Genomic DNA, 22,319 nt, shown 5'->3' on the forward strand with positions numbered 1-22,319 from the left:
TGATACCAGCGGTGACTGCAGAAACTAAATCTCACTTAAGAAGTCCCGCTTACTGAAACAAACACAGGTTTTAACACTGCAACTTTCCCACGTGCTTTCCGTCGCATGACAGCAGGTTGCTGTGCCATGGGCAGGTGGCGCCCCCGCGTGGATGGGCTTATAGAAGCATTAGTAAGATCTTAATGTGGGCTAGTTGTTTCATATTCAGAACTGAGGTCAAACAGCGCGAATAAAATAAGGAAACAAGGAAACAAATACCACAGACAAGCGCTGACTGCCAACTGGAAGTTTATTTGAAATTCACCAGCCATTTATACCTTATTCAGCTTAGGCATGCGAACACCCAGTCGCAATAACATCTGAAAATCACCAACATCAAATAGTTCATCCAAAAATGCTATTTCTTTTCCTGACAAGGCAAGAGAAGGAGTGCTTACACATTTATCTCCTTCCTTTCTAATGTGATAAGCCTCTACTATTTCCCATTTCCCTCTCACCTTTTCCTTTCCCTGTGAATTTTTTTTTTTTAGATATGGGAGTGCAGTGACACTTGTTACAGTGCCTTGCTAAATGACTCCCATAGGCATTCTTTAGGTTACTGCTGTGCTGACGAGCTCTTTCATTTAAGCACTGTTCCGTTTGACCTATATAAGTTTTTCCAGAGCTGAGCGGTATCTGATAAATAACGTTGCGCCTGCACTCAGTCAAACGGGATTTATGATTTCTGGTGCACCGGGGCCTTTCGCGCTTTTTCATACGATTACATATCGAGGACAGCTTACACGGGGCACTGAAAAGCAAATTAACGTTATGTCTATTGGAAACTTTCTTTAGATTGTGCGACAACTTGTGTAAGTATCGCAACACGTGCGCTTGTCACTTGCCTTTATTCTTTTCTTTTTGGGAAGTTTCGGAACTTTTTTGCTCTTTCTGCAAGATGGCTTCGCATACTGAAGTAATCACAGAACTGGGAAAGCCTGCGTTCTGTATTCGCGCTATCAGGTTTTAAAAACTTTGATTGCACTCAAGCTCACACGAATTTAAGGGAATCCCTACATCGCAGGGTGAAGACTGCGGAGTCATTCTCAAGCGAATTGGCGATGCTATCGAGTACCCTCTCTTACCCGCTGATATCGACACGGCTCACCGTGTTGCCTCTAAGTCAAATGAAAAGAGCATCATTGCTCGCTTCTGCTCACGATAAGAAAAACGAGTTCATCAGGAAGGCAAGAAGAGCTAGGCTTCGCACTGACCACATTGGTTTCACAGGTGGCACTAGCACGCCTGTCTATGTAAATGACCACTTGACCATTGATAACAAGAAGATGTTCTCGAAGGCGCTGGCACTCAAAAAAGAAAATAAGTGGAAATATTTATGGACAGAGAACTGCCAGATAAAAGCCCGCAAAACTGATTATAGCAGGGTCTATCGCATTTTTGCTGAGTCCGACCATCGAAACTTCACGTGATTCACTGTAAATATATTTTTTTTAATTTTCTGTCCCTTTTTTCCGAGGCCTTGCTTTACCCCGTTGACATAAAATCTTGTCTTACCGCAAATAAACGATCACTCATTCACTTCAATGCTCGTAGCCTTCGTAAGAACATAGATGGAATTAATAACTTCATTGCCTCACTTCACCATGTCTTCACTTTTATCTGCATATCGGAGACTTGGCTTTCTGATTCTGACAACAACATGAGCGGTTTTCCATCTTATCAACCCGAATATTGTCATCGTCCAACTAATAGTCATGGTGGCGCCGCCATTTTTGTTTCACAAGCTGTCACCTACGCTCGCAGATTTGATCTGGCAGTTAACGTGCATCATTGTGAGTCAGTGTGGATAGAAGTCGACCGGTCATTCCTTAATAACAATAAGAACTAGATCCTCGGTCGCATTTATCGCTCACCATCATCTTCCCTTAACGATTTCCTGCTTTCTTTTGATGCAGTATTGTCCAAGCTAGCTTTTGAAAATAAGGATGTGGTGATTGTAGGTGATATTAATATTAACTTACTTGACACTGAAGCTACCTTGTACACAACTTACACAGATTGTTTTGCTGGATTCGGTTTTGAATCACTCATTGACTGTCCAACTAGGGTTGCCTCTCGTGGGAGCAGTACGCTTATTGATCGCGTGTTATCTCACATATCACCATCGCCTTGCTCCGGGGTTATTAATACTGACATAACCGATCATTTTCCTGTTTTTCTTACATTTAACAATGAAAAACATGAGAACGATAATAGCTACTTTACATCCGTATTTAGTGCACATACCTTTATTGAAGCTATCAGTGAAAGTGATTGGTCGCCGATTAATTCTATGTCTGATCCCGCAGAAGCGTTAAACAAATTCTGCACTTTATTTTTATTGGCCGTTTCGACTAACACACGCACGGTAAAATGTGGGAAAAAGTATAAATATCCGCGCAACCCTTGGATGACGGACGGTCTTCTATAAAGTTTAAGAAAGAAGGAAAAAGTGTACAAGAAAACTAAACGTCAGCCCTTTAATACTAGACTAGCTAGGCGCTATAGTAGGTACTGTAAATTACTGAATGTTTTACATAAACAGGCGAAAAAAAAGTACTACGAAAATAAATTTGATCAGAATAAGGATAACCCCAAAAAGCAATGGCAGTTATTGAACTCTTTTCTTAACAAATCGTCTGTTGATGCCTCTATAACCAAAATAAATTGCAATGGGCTCACTCTTTCTGAGCCCAACGAAATTGCTAATGCTTTTTCGGACTACTTTTCTTCTGTTTACACAAATAACAACACACATGCGCAGTTGCATATTACTTTGAGCCGTACGACAATATCATTCTTCTTGTTACCAGCTACACCAAATTAAGTGTGCTCCACGATTGCTAACCTTAAAATTCCAGGCCTGGCTTAGACAATATTTGTGTCAGGCATTTAAAACTGGTTGCGCATTTAGTTTGCGACACGCACTGTAATATTATCAACCTTATGTTCAAAGAAGGTGCATTCCCTTCATTTTTAAAAAAAATGCCAAGATTATTCCTCTTTTTAAAAAAGGCGACAAACACACAGTTAATAATTACCGACCAATTGCAATTCTTTCCTGCCTTAGTAAACTCATTGAGAAATTATTTGTTAAACGTCTTAATAACTACTTATCAAAGTTTAAATTGCTAAAGAACAATCGATTTGGTTTCCGCCCAGGAAGTTCCACGAATCTAACCGTTCTATCTCTGACTACATAAAAAAATGTATTGATTCGGGAAACTTAGTCGGATCTGTATTTTTAGACTTCAGTAAAGCTTATGACACGGTTAACCATCAAGTCCTGTTTAATAAACTTGACTCTTATGGTATAACCGGTCCTGCGCTAACATTCTTAAAAAGCTATTTACTTGACCGGGCATACACAGTACATGCAGCAAATACTTTCTCAGTAACAAAATGTATTAACCAAGGTGTAGCACAGGGATCAGTTCTGGGCCCTTTGTTTTTCCTTTTATATATTAATGATCTTCCGGATTCTCTTAACTCCACCAACTACGTTCATTGCATTTTATACGCAGATGACACAACCATATCTTCATCTGACAAATCTGTTACTACTCTAACTTCTAAGTTAAATATTGCATTAAGTAACATTATAAAATGGTGTAGCAACAATTACTTAGTTCTTAATCCTTTAAAAACTAAATTTATGTTATTCAAAAGTGCTCAAAGGGCCTTAACTTCTATTCCTGAAGTAAAGCTTGAAATTCCTTCAATTCCCGTTAGCACCGATGTCACTTTTCTTGGCATACATCTTGACCCTAACCTTACATTTTGCTCTGACTTCCAACATCTCAAGCACAAGACTGCGTTTGGTATACGTGCATTAATCAAAGCTCGCCCTTTTTTTTCTCGTGAGGCTCTGCTAGCGTTGTATTATGCATTCATTCATAGTCACATTAATTACGGCATTGTTTCATGGGGCAACACGTACGCTTGTCCCTTATCATCAATTGAACATATCCAAACTCAGTCAATACGCATTATCATTTCTAGCTCCATGCAATCCAATGCCTCTTTGTTACTTCGCGCGTATAATATCTTGCCTATTAATAATTTGTTCCAGCTTAACACACTCGTCTTACTCCACAAGTTGCTTCATAATAACCTTACGTTTCCCTTCATTGCAACTGACCTTTTGCAGAATAAAAATATGACCAGATTTGGGGCTAACAACAATTTATTGTTACCCATGGTTCATACGAATTACGGCAAAAAAACAACTTCCTTCGCTGCAATTTCTCTTTGGAATGAATTACCATCAACCATAAAATCCTGTACTTTTCTTGCAATTTTTAAAAATCACCTTAAGCATCATTTCCTACGATAACTTAACTACGATCTGGCAGTGTACCTTCGACTTTTATATCACATGTCATTTCTTGTATTTCACCTATGCTTTCTTCCGACTTTCTTGTATAACGTGCTTTTTCGTGTTTGATTTTAAATGACATGTCTAATGTTGTATTTAATCTGTAGATGTTTATAATACGCTAATTTGCTGACTATATATATCACCCTCAATGTTGTTATTATTAACCGAGGGTCCCACTACAGTTCTTTCACTTTGGGACCCTCGTCTGTATATTTGTCATGTAATTACTTCTTTATTTTGGAACCAATAAATCTGAATCGGAATCTGAACCTCAATTATTAAGTGCTGCCTTAATGCACGTGGTTGCTATGCCTCTCTTAATCAATTTAGAGTGTGCGCTGTCGTGGCGCAACAAGGTTTTCTTAGATCTGGGATGATATCCCCCGCATACATGCTCGTCACAAAAAAAAGAAGAAAACAGAGGTTAATATCTAGAAACTGAATACGGTTGTTAATTGGCAATTCGTACGTGAACTTAAGCTCTCCCGATGAGTTGATGAACAAGTCCAAAATTTCTTCAACCACGTCTTGAAAATGCATGCAGGTATCTTTCTTCATAACAATTAAGTAGTCGTCAACATATCTAAACACTCACGTTACAGGTGTGTCCACCAACTTAGCAGAAACTACATTGTCAACCGAGGATAAATAAATGTCGCATAAAATGGGGGCTATGGCTGATCCTGTACAGATGCCAGTGCGTTGGATGTAGAATTCGTTATCATAATTAGCAGCAGTTGAATAAAGATAAAAATCTAAAAGCATTCAAAAATTGTCGCTGTTGACACCTACAGAATTCTGAAAGTTAACTTCTCAAAAATCTTCTATCCTAACGCGCACAGCGCACGCCAAACCATCTCGCGGCACAGAATAATATAAGTCTTCTACATCTGTTGAAAATGCGCTTAGTGGTGCAGTCCACTGGTCTTCATTTAACGCCAAGATCGCTTCTTCAGAGCTTCTTACCAGGAAAGGGTCATTTATCTGCGATTTCTTGAGATGGCCTTGCAGAACTTTTCCTACATTTATTTATTTTATTTGTTTATTTATACATACTGCAGCGCAATTTGCGCTATAGCAGGAGGGGGTTGAGAAAAGGTACAGAAAATACATTGGAGTATACAGCGGTAAACACAAGTGAACACTTTTACAAAAGAGCACTGATGAAAGGAAAATACACAAGAAGTTATATAAATGCTGCCGGGTATGGGTGAGCGCGATTATGCATCTAGGATGATTCGCACTAACTAGCCCGCCAACGCATTGTGCTGAACTATCTAGGATGGTGGTTGCAAAAATTCGGGATGAGCATGAGCGAATGGACCCAGGTAATGATTGAGCGAGGAAAAAAGCTGAATTTGAACATGTTAGTACGTGCGTAGTAGGGTATCAAGTTTAGGTCATGATGTCTTCTCGTTGATGATCCTGGCGCGAAGTTAATGTAATTATCATTTGAGAGCCTAACCAAAGAATCGACAATGCAATGCAATAATTTTAATGATTCGACACGGCGACGAGAAGTGAGCGTGTTTAGGTTCAAGGAAGAAAGTGTTGAAGAGGGCGAAAAGTCGCGATTTTAACGATGACATATAAATCGCACAGCTTTTTTTGTATTGCTTCTAGCTTATTAATCTCTAACTGCTTATGCGGGCTCCAAACTACACATGCATAATCAAGAACAGGGCTGATTAGAGATTTATACATTAGTAACTTTGTGTCTTTAGGAGATCGGGTTAGCGTTCGCCTCAAGTAACCTAATTTTTTTAGTGCTTTACCGCATATGTAATCAATATGTTTAGACCATGACATGTTATGCGTAAAAATGACACCAAGATACTTATACTCAGAAACCTTATCTACAGCACGGCCATTGAACGAGTAACTAAAAAGGGAGGGGGAAGATTTGTGGCAGAAAGACATCAGAACGGTTTTATTGAAATTAATCTTCGTTTGCCAAGAGTTACACCAATCGCAAAACCTAGGAAACGACTCTTGAAGGCCATAATGATCATTAGAACAGTTAATCACTTCATGTAGAACGTAGTCATCAGCATTAAAACGCATGTTTGAAGAACAGTGAAGTAGCAAATCATTTATGTATGATAAAATAAGAAGCGGCCCAAGGATGGAGCCTTGGGACACACCTGATGTCACATCAACAGTAGCGGAGTCAGTAGAACTGTAAAAGACGAACTGGGAGCGAAATGAGAGAAAGCTTAAAATCCAGTTACGTAAATGAGGATTATTCAGTACAGCATTAAATTTAGCAATCAGTTTACAATGTAAAACGGTGTCAAATGCTTTCGAGAAATCTATAAAAATGGCATCAACCTGGTTGCCTACATCAAGGCTAAATGAAATATCATGCGTGAACTCAGCTAGCTGCGTTAACGTGCTAAAACCGCGCCTAAACCCACGTTGCATGTTAGACAGTAAATTATTTTATTCCAGAAAGAGCGTGATGTGCTTATGAATGACGCGTTCCAGCATTTTGCGTGACTGTGACGTCAGTGCAATTGGCCTGTAGTTCGACAAACACTGCTTATCTCCAGATTTATAAAGAGGGAGCACTTTGGCTAACTTACATGAAGAAGGTACAGTAGCGGATGATAAAGACTTTCTGAATATGACTGACAGATATGTCGTTGACCACAACGAATAACGAAAAAGGAACGCGTTGTGTATCCCGTCCGGACCGGGGCATTTCTTAACAACCAGGTTTAATATAAGGTTGAGGATCAGTAAAGTGGAAAGTTGGGCTAGTTGGTGAGTAATCATCATACCTTGCCGGTGAAGCAGCGCACTGACACGGCACAGTGAAGACAAACAGCGAGTGTAGTCTTTTCTTGTGTGTCTTCACTGTATCCGTGTCAGTGCGCTGCTTCACCAGCAAGGTATGAAGGTTGAGGATGCCTTCGCAGTTTATCTCAACGTGACTGATTGTTTCAGAAGAAACTATATTGGTAAGTGTCGGGATAAAGTTGTTATCGGAAACAAACACGGACTGGAAATACTTGTTGAAAGCATCGGATATCACCGCCGGGTCGTTGATGACGTCATTATCTATTCTGAAAGAAGTGGATGAAGCATCGCGAGGTAAAATAGAACACCAAAATTTTCGTGGGTTAGTTCTTAACAAATTGTGCAGGCCAACGTGAAAAAGGAAATCCTTGGCCTTTTGCAACTTAAGATTGAGTTCTTTTCTTGCCTTAACAAATCTATCCAACGCCAAGGGATCACTGCCTCTTCTGGAACGCCTTAACCTTCGAACGCGACGGGACAAATGCAAGATATCACGAGTCATCCATGGAATGTTAGAATTTCTTTTCTTAGTTTTAATTGGCACAAAACGTTCGATACATGATTTGACAGGACGCTCAAAGTAATTAGCAAGGCAGTTGACGTCCTGGTTATCTGAAAGTGCACTAATTGTATCGAAATGGTCAGATAAGACATCAGTAATGAAGTTGTCATCCGCACGAGTGAAATCAGGGAAACTAGTAAACGTGTAGGGGGATTTAGAAATTGGACAAGAGAGTGACACTAAAGCGCCTTTATGGTCTGAAATACCATCAATTACCTCGCAAGAAAAGTCACATTCGGCTAGGTTAGCGCTTAGAAAAACTAAGTCAAGGACGGAATTTAACCTGGTTGCACTAGGAACAACCTGGTTGAGACCAAAGGACAAGGAAATGTTTATCAGTTCTTTACGAATAGCTGTGTCGCGACCGAGTGCAGGCAGTGATGACCAGTGGATGCCAGGGGCGTTGAAGTCACCCATACCGATAAAACTCGACGAAGCAATGTTAATCTCGCTCATGGAATTTGCAACAGCATGAAGGACATCAAGAGTAGAGCCGGGGGGACTATATATAAGACTAATCACAATGCGCCGATTATGTAGCTATATTTTACACCACACGGATACTGTTTCTGGAGGAGAAGGCAAGACTGAGTTTCGTAGATCCGACCGGATAAGCAGTGCCACGCCACCACCAGTACCACAATTCCGTTCTAAGCGCACGGCAGCAAAACCGCGTGGAAAGAACTCAGATTCGTAAATACCATTGTGCAGCCAAGTCTCTGTGATGCCAATAACATGGGGGGGAGTGAACAGATACAAGTTACAATAAATCGGGAAACTTTTTAACAATACTACGAGCGTTTATATTCAAGATAACAAGGTTCTCAAAACGGCCAGGATGAATTCAGGAAGTAGATGGAACGGAAGTCAAATGGCCAGGCTCAGAAGAAACACGTTGAGCGGGTGCCATTACTAATGAGTTTGAACTGTCATGCCAGTTATAACGAACCTTGTCAACGAAAGCATGATCATATCTTAACTTCACAACAGAACCGCTGTCCCGAAAAGAGGCTGATGCGTCCCAGATTTTTTTTTCGAATTAACCGATCCCTAGAAGAGAAATCTTCTTTAATGACGAAATTTGAGCCCTTGAGTTTTGAGATGTTCCTAAGAACCTCGGTTGTGTCGTTGAAGTTACAAAGCTTTAGAATGACGGGACGAATGTAACCAGTGCGTGCTCTACTGAGCTTGTAGCAGCGCTCAATATGAGGGCAGCTTGCGCAATACAATGCATGCGAGCAGCAGGATACAAGATTTTGTTGGCAAGGGAGCAGCAGCAGAAAGCGATCATCAGATCGGATACACTAGGCATCAGAACAGTAACATACCTGCATGAAGAACAAGCAGCCAATAAACATGGTGCCGGTTCCGCTGCAGCCTAGCCCACTGAAGAGTCGATCCACGCGCTGGACATTTATACCGTCGGCTGTTGACGTCACGGACCGAGAGTTGTCGATAATTGGCTGATCAAAGGACAGGACATCGGGGTGACTGGCATGCTGTAGCTTGAAGAGAGACGCGCCGAGGCAATCGCATATGGAAGCGATAGAGCAGTTCCTGGGCAAGCACTCGGTGACGTCCACCTGCTCGACCGCAAAGGGAACTAAGTCAGACGAAGCAGTTCCAAGCCATGTGATGCCGCAAATGGGGGGGGGGGGGGGGGGGGGTACAGCAAAGAAGCCAAGGAACTGCATGAAGAACAAGCAGCGTTTAAACATGGTGCCGGTGCTGCTGCAGCCTAGCCGACTCTTCACATTGCCATGACGTCTTCTTGGACACAATAAACCTAAAAGGGAATTCAGTCTTGTGGGTTTTGCAAGTGAAGAAAACATCAAGGAACTCCGTATCCGCTTTGTTCACAAGCTGCCGTAACTAGTCTAGGTGCAAGTCTTTGAGTACCTCCAGGGCTGCCTTCTTTTGCTTTTTCGGGTCGAAAGAAACAGCTTTGAATTTCTTCATAATAGCTTGCTTGGATTATTGGCTCATAAGGTTTTCTGGCAGAACAACAAAACCGCCTTCTTTATCTCCCTGTAGTACTTCAAGCGCATCATTCTTGATTGTTCTTTACAATTTTCTTTATGGGAAGCATACCTGATTTTCCCAACGGTGCGAGCTTTAGGACGCAGTTCGCAGCTTCACCGACAACTTGTCCGCGGTCTTGATCCTCAGGTCTGTCTCCCATGCACGTTGCGCCTCATTACATGTCCTGCCCATGCCAATTTCTTTTTCTTGATTTTCACTAAGGTGACATTACCTCCCGTTTGTTCCCTCACCCAATCTGCTCTTTTCTTATCCCTTAACGTTACACCCATCATTCTTCTATCCGTAGTTCGTTTTGTCGTCCTCAATATTAGTAGAACGCTTTTCGTAAGCCTCCAGGGTTCTGCCCCGTAGATGAGTACTGGTAAGACACAGCTGTTATCGACTCTTCTCTTGGGGGATAATGGCAACCTGCTGTTCATGATCTTAGAATGCCTGCCAAACGCACCCCAGCCAATTCTTATTCTTCTGATTATTTCCGTCTCATGATCCGGATCCGCCGTCACTACCTGCCCTAACTAGATGTATTCCCTTACCAATTCCAGTGCCTCACTACCTATTGTAAACTGCTCTTCCCTTCCAAGACTGTTAAACATTACTTTAGTTTTCTGCAGATTAATTTTTAGACCCACCCTTCGGCTTTGCCTCTCCAGGTCAGTGAGCATGCATTGGAGTTGGTGCCCTGAGTTGCTAAGCCAGGCAATACCATCAGCGAATCGCAAGCTACTAAGGTATTCTTCATTAACTCTTATCCCCAATTCTTCCCAATCCAGGTCTTTGAATACATCCTGCAAACACGCTGTGAATAGCATTGGAGAGATCGTGTCTCCTTGCCTCACGCCCTTCTGCATTTGGATTTGGTTGCTTTCTTTATGGAAGACTACGGTGTCTGTGGAGCTGCTATAGATATATTCCAGTATTTTTACATACGGCTCGTGTACACCCTGATTCCGTAATGCCTCAATGACTGCTCAGATTTCGACTGAATCAAGCGCTTTCTCGTAATCAATGAAAGCTTTATATAAGGGTTGGTTATATTCCGCACTTTTCTCTATCACCTGATTGATAGTGTGAATGTGGTCTATTGTTGAACAGGCTTTACGGAATCCTGCCTGGTCCTTTGGTTGAAAGATGTCTAAGGTGTTCTTGGTTCTATTTGCGATTACCTTAGTAAATATTTTGTAGGCAACGGCAAGTAAGCTGATCGGTCCATAATTTTTCAAGTCATTGGCGTACCCTTTCTTATGGATTAAGATCATGTTGGCGTTCTTTGAAGATTCCGGTACGCTTGAGGTCATGAGGCATTGCGTATACAGAGTGGCCAGTTTTTCTAGAGCAATCTGCTCACCATCCTTCTACAAATCTGCTGTTACCTTATCTTCCCTAGCTGCTCTCCCCCTTTGCATTTCGCCATTAGCCCTCTCCCATTGGTCTAAAAGTTTAGGGCTGCGCCCACGTCGCCTGTCTGTCAAGCGACGTCAAAGTGACATGTATGGGTTAAAGGTGCTATAATATGCCGAATAAAACTGAATTTTTCTTTTCTGAATAGCTATAGACTGTCCCGTTCCGGGAGGAATGGAAGATGGCTTCCTGCCGATCGCTCAGGGACTGGCTAGTCGCACCTGGCAGAGAGCATGGATTTATTTGCGTACAATAAACTTTTTTGTGCGTGGCAGTATAACGTTATCGAGCCCTTTCTGCACATTACGGCATCACTCTGCCTATGCCTCCTTGCTGAGGATCCGTTTTAGCGATATTCCTACATTTCTGTTGCACGCAGCCGCCATTTTCGACCAGCCACTGCAAGCTAAGGCGAAGCGGACCAATCTCAGGCGCCGGCACCACCCTCCTCGTCAAGTTATCCATTATCGCTGCGCTAACCCGGCGCACTCGAAACCCTCTACACTTGAGCTCGCTCCTCGCTTCTTCTCAGCCAATCAGATTAGAAAAACTGCTCAATGTAGGCAATTTTATTCCCTTTGAAAGCAAACAGACGTGACCTACAAACGAGGAAAGCGTTTGATTGGGCTGTTCAGACAACGCTGCGGGTCACCGCCCGATGCTTGCGTCGACGGTTACGTAAAGTTGACGTCTGGTGAGTAGAATACAAATAGGTGTGAATTGTTTTAAGTTATACGGCCCAGTATCCAAATAGTGGAAGCAGAAAGTACATTAGGGAAATGTCTAATAACTTGGTGATAACAGCGACCCAATTTATTCACAAAAACAATTCACCAACGATTAGTATACTCTGTAATCCGAATTTTGAGCGCAGGTCTATGCGTCTTTTGATTTCGCGATGTATTGATACATGTCATTTGGGGCTGGTCAAGCTGCCACGAGCGCCTTTTTTCCTCACTATCCCTCCACAATACGGTATTTTGTTAGAATTAAGCGTACTACTACTACTACTACTACTACTACTACTACTACTACTACTACTACTACTACTGTACTGCGACAGACGAAGCGTTTCCATGAGTTGCGTCGCTCATTATTCAGAACGAACTGTCTGACACTATTTCATATGATGATTATATTGTCCCGTGGTAGTGACAGTGATGAACAACTGTGCAGAATCCTTACCAACCAGCTCAGCTTTCTGTCGTTCTAAGCTTCTGTGCAGAAACCGTTACAAATTTGTCTCTTTAATGGTTGAACTCGTGCCCAGCAAAACATGTGACGCTCAAGCGCAGCAATGATAGCGGCAATCGGCGATCGGTGAAATTACGATTTGCGTGTCGGCTTTTCTGCGTGGCTCGTGGAAGGTTCACGTTGCCAGTACTTAACAGCGGTGCAGTTCTTCTCAAAGCCCGTCTATCTTTTCGATCGTATTCCTTTTATTGCAGCCCCTTAATCCAATCGGATCATTAACGCCAAAATGTACATTTCAAGAAAGAAGTCTCCGACATGCTTTGCCTTGTCAGCAGAGTTGGCATCCTAAGAAAAGCGTGCAATCACAATCACTTGGAGGCAAGCAACAGATGTTTATTTCACAACAGTAACATACAGCACGGAAGAAAGTCTCTACTGTAACACCATGTTTTCATCAAATAGCAGTCATTCGGCTGTAAGAACAACAATCTAGCCCTCCGGCTGTATTTATTTTAACATTACAACAACAGAATTACTGAGGGCAAACAACGGGAGCCTCAGCCTAGAATCCGTGGTTCATTAGCATGGAGGAAGTATGGGCGTGTTGGGTAGTTCAATCGTAAACTGGTTTTCCAAGCGCAAGAACGACACAAGGGCGAAGCAGGAACACGGGACGAGTGCTAACTTTCAACCGAAGAGTACGCATTTGGGCTGGTTGGTTCATGAGCGCTACTTCATTGCTCGTAACATTCAACAATTGATTTATTACAGCTGGTACGCATATATATACTCACACGGAAGTCACTGCAACAGACACACTGAAGGGAAAGAAGAAAGGAAAAGCAGTCGTGTGACTACTATGCCTAAAATTCAAGCTCTTTTTTAGATAAAAGAATAGACGGCGTGCTAACACAATCTTCACCTGCTCTAGCTATCTCAGATGCTTCGACAATTTCCCCCGTGATCTTATTCCTGTGGCGATAGACAACAACAGTTTGCTTAAGGGAGGGTAGCATGGTGCCTTCACCTCACATTTTCTACAATGGGCAGCCAGATGCCCATCTATAGCGATGCTCCTTACTTTAATAATACGCTCCGCCAGACACACGTTTAAACATCTGCCCGTCAGGCCCACGTAGTCCTTCCCACACGTAAGTGGAATTTTATACACCACGTTATGAGTGCATGTTACAAAAGGATCCTTGTGCGTGGTAGCGCAACCTGGCTTAAGTTTCCTCGTGGGACAGCTCAACCTGCTCAACCTCAAAAGTTAGTTAGGTGCTGAAAAAACAACGTTTACATCAGACCGTTGCCCTACCTTTTTTAGGTTGTGGGAAACCTTATGGAAGTAAGGAATTACAGCCACCTTTCGTTTCTCCCTTTGTTCGTTCTTCTTTCTTTCGTCATCCGCTCTCTGCTCGTCGCTCAGGCGTGAAGTTACCTTCTTTCGACCATTGAAGGCTTTCAGCAACCGAGATAATGATATGCCTCGGATAACTCGCTGCTTCCAGACGAGCCACCTGCTTACTGTCCGGGACCCCGTTGTGGTCTACCCTTGACATCCACAATAGTGACGTCATGCTTCATGCTTACACACAGAACACTGTTTGGTTGGCCCCGGAAGCTCAAGTTTCAGCGAATCGCTGAATCGAAATCAATCCCGAATATAAGCTCGAAAGAACTTGGAGGACGTTTAAAGAGATGGACAACTGGCCAGAATGTCTTGTGAAACGTTGTCTAAAAGGAAATGACCATGATTTATAGTTGTGCAGTCAAGCACGGTGTTCCCGATTGAAGTAGGGATTGTAATTTTAAATTGGCAAAGAAAGTTTCAAGTGGGGAGGCCTAGCAGGGAAATCTTGGCACTTTGGATGTAGTCAATGAGATTACTGTACGTAAGTCGGCTATTATTAAGTACCGCATAATTATTACTTAAAACTGCAGTTGCGATATTATTAGACACTTGCGCTTTTTATAATCGTCGGTACGTTTTCGATCCGATTAGTTTCGTTTGGACTGGATAAATATCAAAGCATTTTACATACAAAATCTTTTGTAGGCCAATTTGGATATATATAGCCAAACGTGGCAGCACTGCTTGGAGGGGATATGAGGCAAAAGGTCACGCGACAGGAGTGACCCAATCACCAGCGCCCGCGGCAGGTGGATGGCGCGAAGAAAACAAATGCGATACTCTGAAATTTTTTCCAGTGACTCTATCACAAACAGAGTTTTTCACTATATTACCTAAAGGGAAATCTGGCGCTACTGCGCTCTGGTATGCATGGGAATGCAGGCATTTGTGACTTCGGTTTCGCATCGTTCTCGGAGAGCCAGGCAAGCACTGTTCCGTCTGTCACAATGATTCATTTTCTACTAAAACTGCACGCAAAAAGCTGTTCTAGCTTTATTATTACACAAAAACATGTTTTGTTTACCTATGAGAACTTGTTATTGCATGTACAATTATATGATACGTAAAAAGTATCAGCGGGCCGTTCAAGTTGGAGAACAGGCGACAATATTCGCGCTTGCTTTGAAACAGTTTGTCGTCTGTTCTTGCTTTTCTTCCCTTCGTCATGCATTGTAGGTGAGTAAAGATGCAATTTGCGTGAATGAAAACATTTTATGAAGATTTTACTTTAAGCACAGGTAATTTGTGTAGCCTTATCCACGATTTATACGAAGCCTCTTACAACACCAATCAATCAATAAATAAATCAATCAATCAATCAATTTTATTATTACATAAAAATAATATACAGATAGAAGTATACAGATTGTGTTGGATACCAGCCAACACAAGCCTCGGAGACACGTATACCGTCATTCCCATGACTGCACAGCACCCCTTCAGAAACTCCCATAGACGGTGGCGCCAGATTTCTCCCTAGGTGTGATATGGAGAAGCTCTATGATCATAAATGGATGGATGAATAGATGGATGGATGTTATGAGCGCCCCCTTTGGGACGGGGTGGTGGGCTGCGCCACCAAGCTCTTGTTATATTATGGCCTAATGTCCTACCTATGTTAAAAATGAAAAAAAAAAGAAATGAAAACAAACCATGACGAATTCCCAGAACCAAAGTTTCTGAACCCCTTTTGTGAACTTTGTTTTTCTACGCCTCCGTTGTTTGTCGTTTCCCAATTTTTCTTTCACGAATCTTTCAATCGCCGTTTACTAATGTCTACTGCAGACATATTTACTTTCCCCTTGCTGTCGCTGAACCAAGGGCTTCGAGGAGGCCAGAGATGCCTAAATCGACCACTGGGCGGATATCTTCACATTCTAATAAAACATGCTCCGTCGTTTCCCTATCTTTACCGCTGCATCTGCATCTTTACCGCAGCAAGCACATGCTTCTTCTTCCTTCTCATATCTCGCTTTATAAGGGCGTGTTCTAAGGCATCCTGATATCGCTTCGGAAAGTAAGGAGCTTCCATTTGAGTTATCATAAATTATTTCTTTACTAATTCCATTTCTTCATCTTAAGTTGTTACTCGTGGCAGGCTTCTTTTCCATTGGCGCCACCCATGAGATTATCTCAGCCTCTCCGACTTTCCGCTTGGAGTTCTTTGTTGCTGTGTTGCTCACCATACAGGCCGCATACCTGCTGGTAAGCTTCCTAGTTATTTTGCTACATTGTGAATCAATCTTATTCCTGTACAAGTACCTGAACACTCTCTTAGCCCATTAACTTTCTTCCATATTCCTCAGTCGTTCTTCATAATCAATTTTACTGCGAGCTTCCCTCACGTCAAAGCTAGTGCAGCCAATATCACCCTGCACAGCTTCATTTCTAGTCTTCCCGTGAGCGCCCAATGCGAGGCGACCCACTGACCTTTGGTTCCCATCGAGTCCTGATTGCACCCCTGTTTTAAAGCAAACAACCGCATTTCCAGAAGTCCTGGAACCATTACACCTTTCCACATACCTCGGAGCATCTCGTACCTATTGTATCCCCATAGTGTTCTGTGTTTCATTATGGCTGCCATTTCTCTTCCCCTTCACTGTTATTGTTTTTTTCTGTATTTCAATATATCTATTGACTGTGTTTATCTATATACCAAGGTATTTATATTCTGTTACGCGATGTATATCCTGCCCTGTATTGTCACAGTATGTTCGCTGTTTCCATTGAATGCCATAAAACCTGATTTTGATGTTAAATTTCAGTTCTAACTACCCTCTTATTTAAGGAAGTCTTATTTGCAAGAGGGTCGTTATTCCATAAAACCACACGATCTGGTAAAGGACATAACAAGACTATTGCGATCCCGTATGTACATTGTGTCCCACCACTTCAGGAAAGCCGTGTGCTGGGACAGTGTTAAGGTGGAGTTTGCCATTCCGAAGTCGTTGAGAAGGTTCTCCAAAAAAGTCAACGATAGCCGGCATACGCCTGGAATGTCTAGTAAGAGACATACCGCCGATCCCGTAGATTGCGCTGCTACTGTAGTTTATGAAATTGCCACCTCTTCCGGTTGCACATACATAGGGCAAACGGGACGCTGCCATAATGAACGTTTACGTGAGCATGCGTACTGTGTCAAGATTAAGACTGGTAGTAACCTAGTGGTTAATTGTGCAAGGTGTGGCTGTTCACCTGGCCTAAAACCACACGTGTGCTGAGAAGATACAGCGATCAGATGGGCAGGGAAATCTTTGAGGCCAGTTTAAGTTGTGAGTTAGGTTTTTTTCGTGAACATCGTCCTTGCTTTGGAAAGATTAGGCTGTTGTTTCTCGGGTGTAATTTAATGCTGCGTCCCCTTCTAGTTTGTTTCCATCTTCGTGTAGGTTACGTTGTATTGCTTCAGACTTACTGCCTTATAAATTTATGTATTTGTATGGTATTGCATTGGGTTTTATGGCGCATAAGCAACTCAGGCTATCATGCCCCAAACACATGGTATAAATTATTTCAAAAATTGGGTATACTCAGCGCAGGTCCTTGTCCGGACAAGGACTCTGAGGAGCCCAACAAATCAAATGGAGACCTCAGCCTTCTTCTCATGACTGAGAAAATGGGTGAGGTGCATCATAACATGCGTGAAAAAACTGGGTAAGAATTTTTAGAATTAGTAGTTCTGTGATATATTATATTTCGTTTAGGATCGCTGCGTCTTTCAAAAACTAAAAAAGATGAAGTTCCTACAAGTGCGTTATCTCCTAAAAGTAGAGTGGGATGGAAGGGAATGCGTTCATTGTAAAATACAGTAAAATATTCCGATTGCTGCCTTCTTTTTCTCACGTATTCTCATAACCAACGTTCACATTCACGTTTTATCTTTGCTTGCACCAGTATTTGAACAATAGATTTTTTTCTCCCGGTATATTTCCTATTTCCTATCTACTTCATCATACGACAACTGTTCTTTTTTTGCCTGACTGTGCTGTCGGGATGCTCCCTGTCGTTCGGCGATGGCTACTCGTATCTCCCTGTTCTGCCAGCATTTCATTTTTCCTTTCCAACCAACACGTTGCTTCTTCCGTATTTTTTTCGTGATTACGTTTAGAAGCTCGCTATATTCCGACTGCTTGGCCATTTGCCAAGTTCTTTCTCTACTCTTGTGACTATGTTTCTTATTTGTTAATCGTTTAAATTTGCACTGGCCAATCTACGCTTTTTGCTCTCTTTCACAACTGCATATCCCATTTTCGAAACTATACGTCTACGGTCACTCCCTATGCTGCGATGTCCTTCTTCGTCATTCACGAGCTTATCACGAATTCCTTCTGTCATCAGACAATGGTCGATTGGCGGGTTCCCACGTGGTCTGCCCGTCCATCATTTCCGGTCAATGAACGCCCTCCCGCGCCTGCTCGCGAACTCACGATCCGAGCTTACCGCGCAATGAGACAACCACACAAGGGCGAGCATTCTCCAAATAACATCACCCCACCATCTTTCACAAGAACACACTTTCGACAACTCCAAAGAACCACCTTTCCAAACTTTCCAAGAATGGACTGGGTTCAGGAACTCCTTCTGTCATCAGACAATGAAGGGTTGATTGGTGGTTTCCCACATAATCTGCCCGTCCATCATTGCCGGGCAATGAATGCAAGAAGGGCAGACATTCTTCCGCAAGCGAGACAGCCGAAAGTGGACGTGGAGGAGCCCGAACGGCGAGACTAGAAATGAAATACTTCATACTCTGCGCTAAGCCTGGCATCATACAAGATGTGGACGTGCTCAGCAAGGTGTGCTGCAGTGACCATAGGATGGAAAGAACTCGAAATAGCCTAGACCTGAGGAGGGAACGGAAGCAACTGGTACATAAGAAGTCGATCAATGAGTTAGCGGTAAGAGGGAAACTAGAGGAATTCCAGATCAAGCTACAGAACAGGTATTCGGCTTTGACTCAGGAAGAGGAACTTAGTGCTGAAGCAATGAACAACAATCTTGTGGGCATCATTAAGGAGCGTGCAATAGAAGTCGGTGGTAACTCCGTAAGACAGGATACCAGTAAGCTATCGCAGGAGACGGAAGATCTGATCAAGAAACGCCAATGTATGAAAGCCTCTAACCCTACAGCTAGAATAGAACTGGCAGAACTTTCGAAGTTAATCAACAAGCGTAAGACAGCTGACATAAGGAAGTATAATATGGATAGAATTGAACATGCTCTCAGGAACGGAGGATGCCTAAAAGCAATGAAGAAGAAACTAGGAATTGGCAAGAATCAGATGTATGCGTTAAGAGACAAAGCCGGCAATATCATTACCAATATGGATGAGATAGTTCAAGTGGCTGAGGAGTTCTATAGAGATTTATACCGTACCAGTGGCACCCACGACGATAATGGAAGGGAGAATACTCTAGAGGAATTCGAAATCGCACATGTAATGCTGGAAGAAGTAAAGAAAGTTTTGGGAGCTATGCAAAGGAGGAAGGCAGCTGGGGAGGACCAGGTAACAGCAGATTTGTTGAAGGATGGTGGGCAGATTGTTCTAAATAAACTGGCCACCCTGTACACGCAATGCCTCATGACTTCGAGCGTACCGTAATCTTGGAAGAACGCTAACATAATCCTAATCCTGAACAAAGAAGACTCCAAACAGACAGACAGACAGACAATGAACTTTATTTGATCCTGAGGAGCTTAAGCGGAGGCCCCTATCGGGGACCCGCGGAAGCCGCTGGCCGCGTCCAAGTCGGGGCAGGAATACCGTGATGTTCCGCCGTTTCTCGGGCCCTCTGCATTGCCTCTAGTTGTGTCTGGAGCGATGGGCTCCGGAGTGCCTCTTCCCAGTCGGCTTCGCTGGATAGAGGGCCGTTAGGTAACGCGGGGCATTGCCAGAGCATGTGCGCTAAGGAACAATAGATCTCATTACAGTCCCGACAGGTCGAATCGACGTTTGTGTACATACGGCTGAGAAGGCCCAGCGAGGGGGATGAGCCCGTCTGGAGCATTCGAAGTGAAACTGACTGAGACCTGTCTAACTTCGGGTGTGGAAGAGGATAGGCCCTTCTGCAAAGCCGATAGTGAGATGTTATCTCGTGAAAAGTAAGTAGCGGATCGTTCTGCTGGATTTCATCCTGTCCCCATAAGGCCTCCATGCCGCCGCGGCGCGTTAGATCTCGCGCACGGTCATGGGCAAGCTCGTTGAGGTTAGGTATGTTCTGATGAACGTACAAAGTATTTACTAAGGTAATCGCAAATAGAATCAAGAACATCTTAGACTTCTGTCAACCAAAGGACCAGGCAAGATTTTGTAAAGGCCGCTCAACAATAGACCATATTCACATTATCAATCAGGTGATAGAGAAATGTGCGGAATATAACCAACCCTTATGTATAGCTTTCGCTGATTACGAGAAAGCGTTTGATTCAGTTAAAACCTCAGCAGTCATGCAGGCATTACGGAATCAGGGTGTAGACGAGCCATATGTAAAAATACTGAAAGATATCTATAGCGGCTCCACAGCCACCGTAGTCCTCCATAAACAAAGCAACAAAATCGCAATAAAGAAAGGCGTCAGGCCGGGAGATACGATCTCCCCAACGCTATTCACAGCGTGATTACAGGAGGTATTCAGAGACCTGGAGTAGGAAGAATTGGGGATAAAAGTTAATGAAGAATACCTCAGTAACTTGCGATTCACTGACGATATTGCCTTGCTTAGTAACTCAGGGAACCAATTGCAATGCATGCTCACTGACCTGGAGAGGCAAAGCAGAAGGGTGGGTCTAAAAATTAATCTGCAGAAAACTAAAGTAATGTTTAACAGTCTTGGAAGGGAAGAGCAGTTTACAATAGGTAGTGAGGCACTGGAAGTGGTAAGGGAATACATCTACTTAGGACAGGTAGTGACTGCGGGTCCGGATCATGCGACTGAAATAATCAGAAGAATAAGAATGGGCTGGAGTGTGTTTGGCAGGCATTCTCAAATCATGAACAGCAGGTTGCCATTATCCCTCAAGAGAAAAGTTTATCATAGCTGTGTCTTACCAGTACTCAGGTACGGCGCAGAAACCTGGAGCCTTACGAAAAGGGTTCTACTTAAATTGAGGACGACGCAACGAGCTATGGAAAGAAGAATGATAGGTGTAACGTTAAGGGATAAGAAAACAGCAGATTGGGTGAGGGAACAAACGCGAGTTAATGATATCTTAGTTGAAATCAAGAAAACGAAATGGGCATGGGCAGGACACGTAATGAGGAGGGAAGATAACCGATGGTCATTAAGAGTTACGGAATGGATTCCAAGGGAAGGAAAGCGTAGCAGAGGGCGGCAGAAAGTTAGGTGGGCGGATGAGATTAAGAAGTTTGCAGGGACAACATGGCCACAATCAGTACATGACCGGGGTAGTTGGAGAAGTATGGGAGAGGCCTTTGCCCTGCAGTGGGCATAACCAGGATGATGATGATGATGATGAATGCCCTCACGTGGCTGTTCGTTAACTCAAGATCAGAGCTCATCGCGCAATGAGACAGCCACACAAGACGGGAGAATTCTCCCAATGACATCACCCCCACCATCTTTCACAAGAACACACTTTCGACAACTCCAAAGAAACAGCTTTCCCAACTTTACAAGAATGGACTGGGCTCACGAATTCCTTCTGTCCTCAGACAATGGTCGATTGCCGGTTTCCCACGTGGTCTGCCCTTCCATTACTGCCGGACAATGAACGCCCTCACGCGCCTGCTCGCGAAGTCACGATCGAAGCTCACCGCGCAATGAGACAGTCACACCAGCATAAGAATTCTCCCAATGACATCACCCCCTCCCCCATCTCCAAAGAAACACATTTCCCAACTTTCTAAGCATGGACTGGCCTCGCGAATTCCCTCTGACATCAGACAAAGTCTATCGGCGGTCCCCCACGTAATCTGCCCGCCCATCATTGCCGGGCAATGAACGCCCTCACGCGGCTGCTTGTGAACTCACGATCCGATATTACCATGCAATGAGACAACCACACAAATTGGGATCATTCTCCCAAGGACATCACGCCCACCATCTTTCTAAAAATACACTTTCGGCAACTCCAAAGAAGCAATTTTCCCAGCTTTCCAAGAATGGACTGTGCTCAGTAATTACTTCTGTCATCAGAGAATCGTCGATTGGCGGTTTCCCACGTTGTTTCCCGTCCATCATTGCAGGGCAATGAACGCCTTCACGCGGCCACTCATGATCTCACGATCAGAGCTTACCGCGCAATGAGACAACGACACAAGACGGGAGCATTCTCCCAATGACATCACCCCCACCATCTTTCACAAGAACACACTTTCGACAACTCCAAAGAAACACCTTTCCCAACGTTCCAAGAATGTACTGGCCGCACTAATTTCTTCTGTCATCAGACAATGGTCGATTGACGGTTTCGCACGTGGCCTGCCCATCCATCATTGCCGGGCAATGAACGCCCTCACGCGGCGGCT

The 22,319-nt window shown here is 43.3% G+C and overlaps 1 protein-coding gene across 1 annotated transcript in view; it reads left to right on the top strand.

Moving 5' to 3' along the window:
* Positions 1-22,319, top strand: part of LOC129381473 (adhesion G protein-coupled receptor B2-like) — a 495,955-nt gene that overhangs the window by 457,093 nt on the left and 16,543 nt on the right. The window lies entirely within an intron of this gene.

This window comes from Dermacentor andersoni, chromosome 11, assembly GCF_023375885.2.
Source record: "Dermacentor andersoni chromosome 11, qqDerAnde1_hic_scaffold, whole genome shotgun sequence".
NCBI lineage: Eukaryota > Metazoa > Arthropoda > Arachnida > Ixodida > Ixodidae > Dermacentor > Dermacentor andersoni.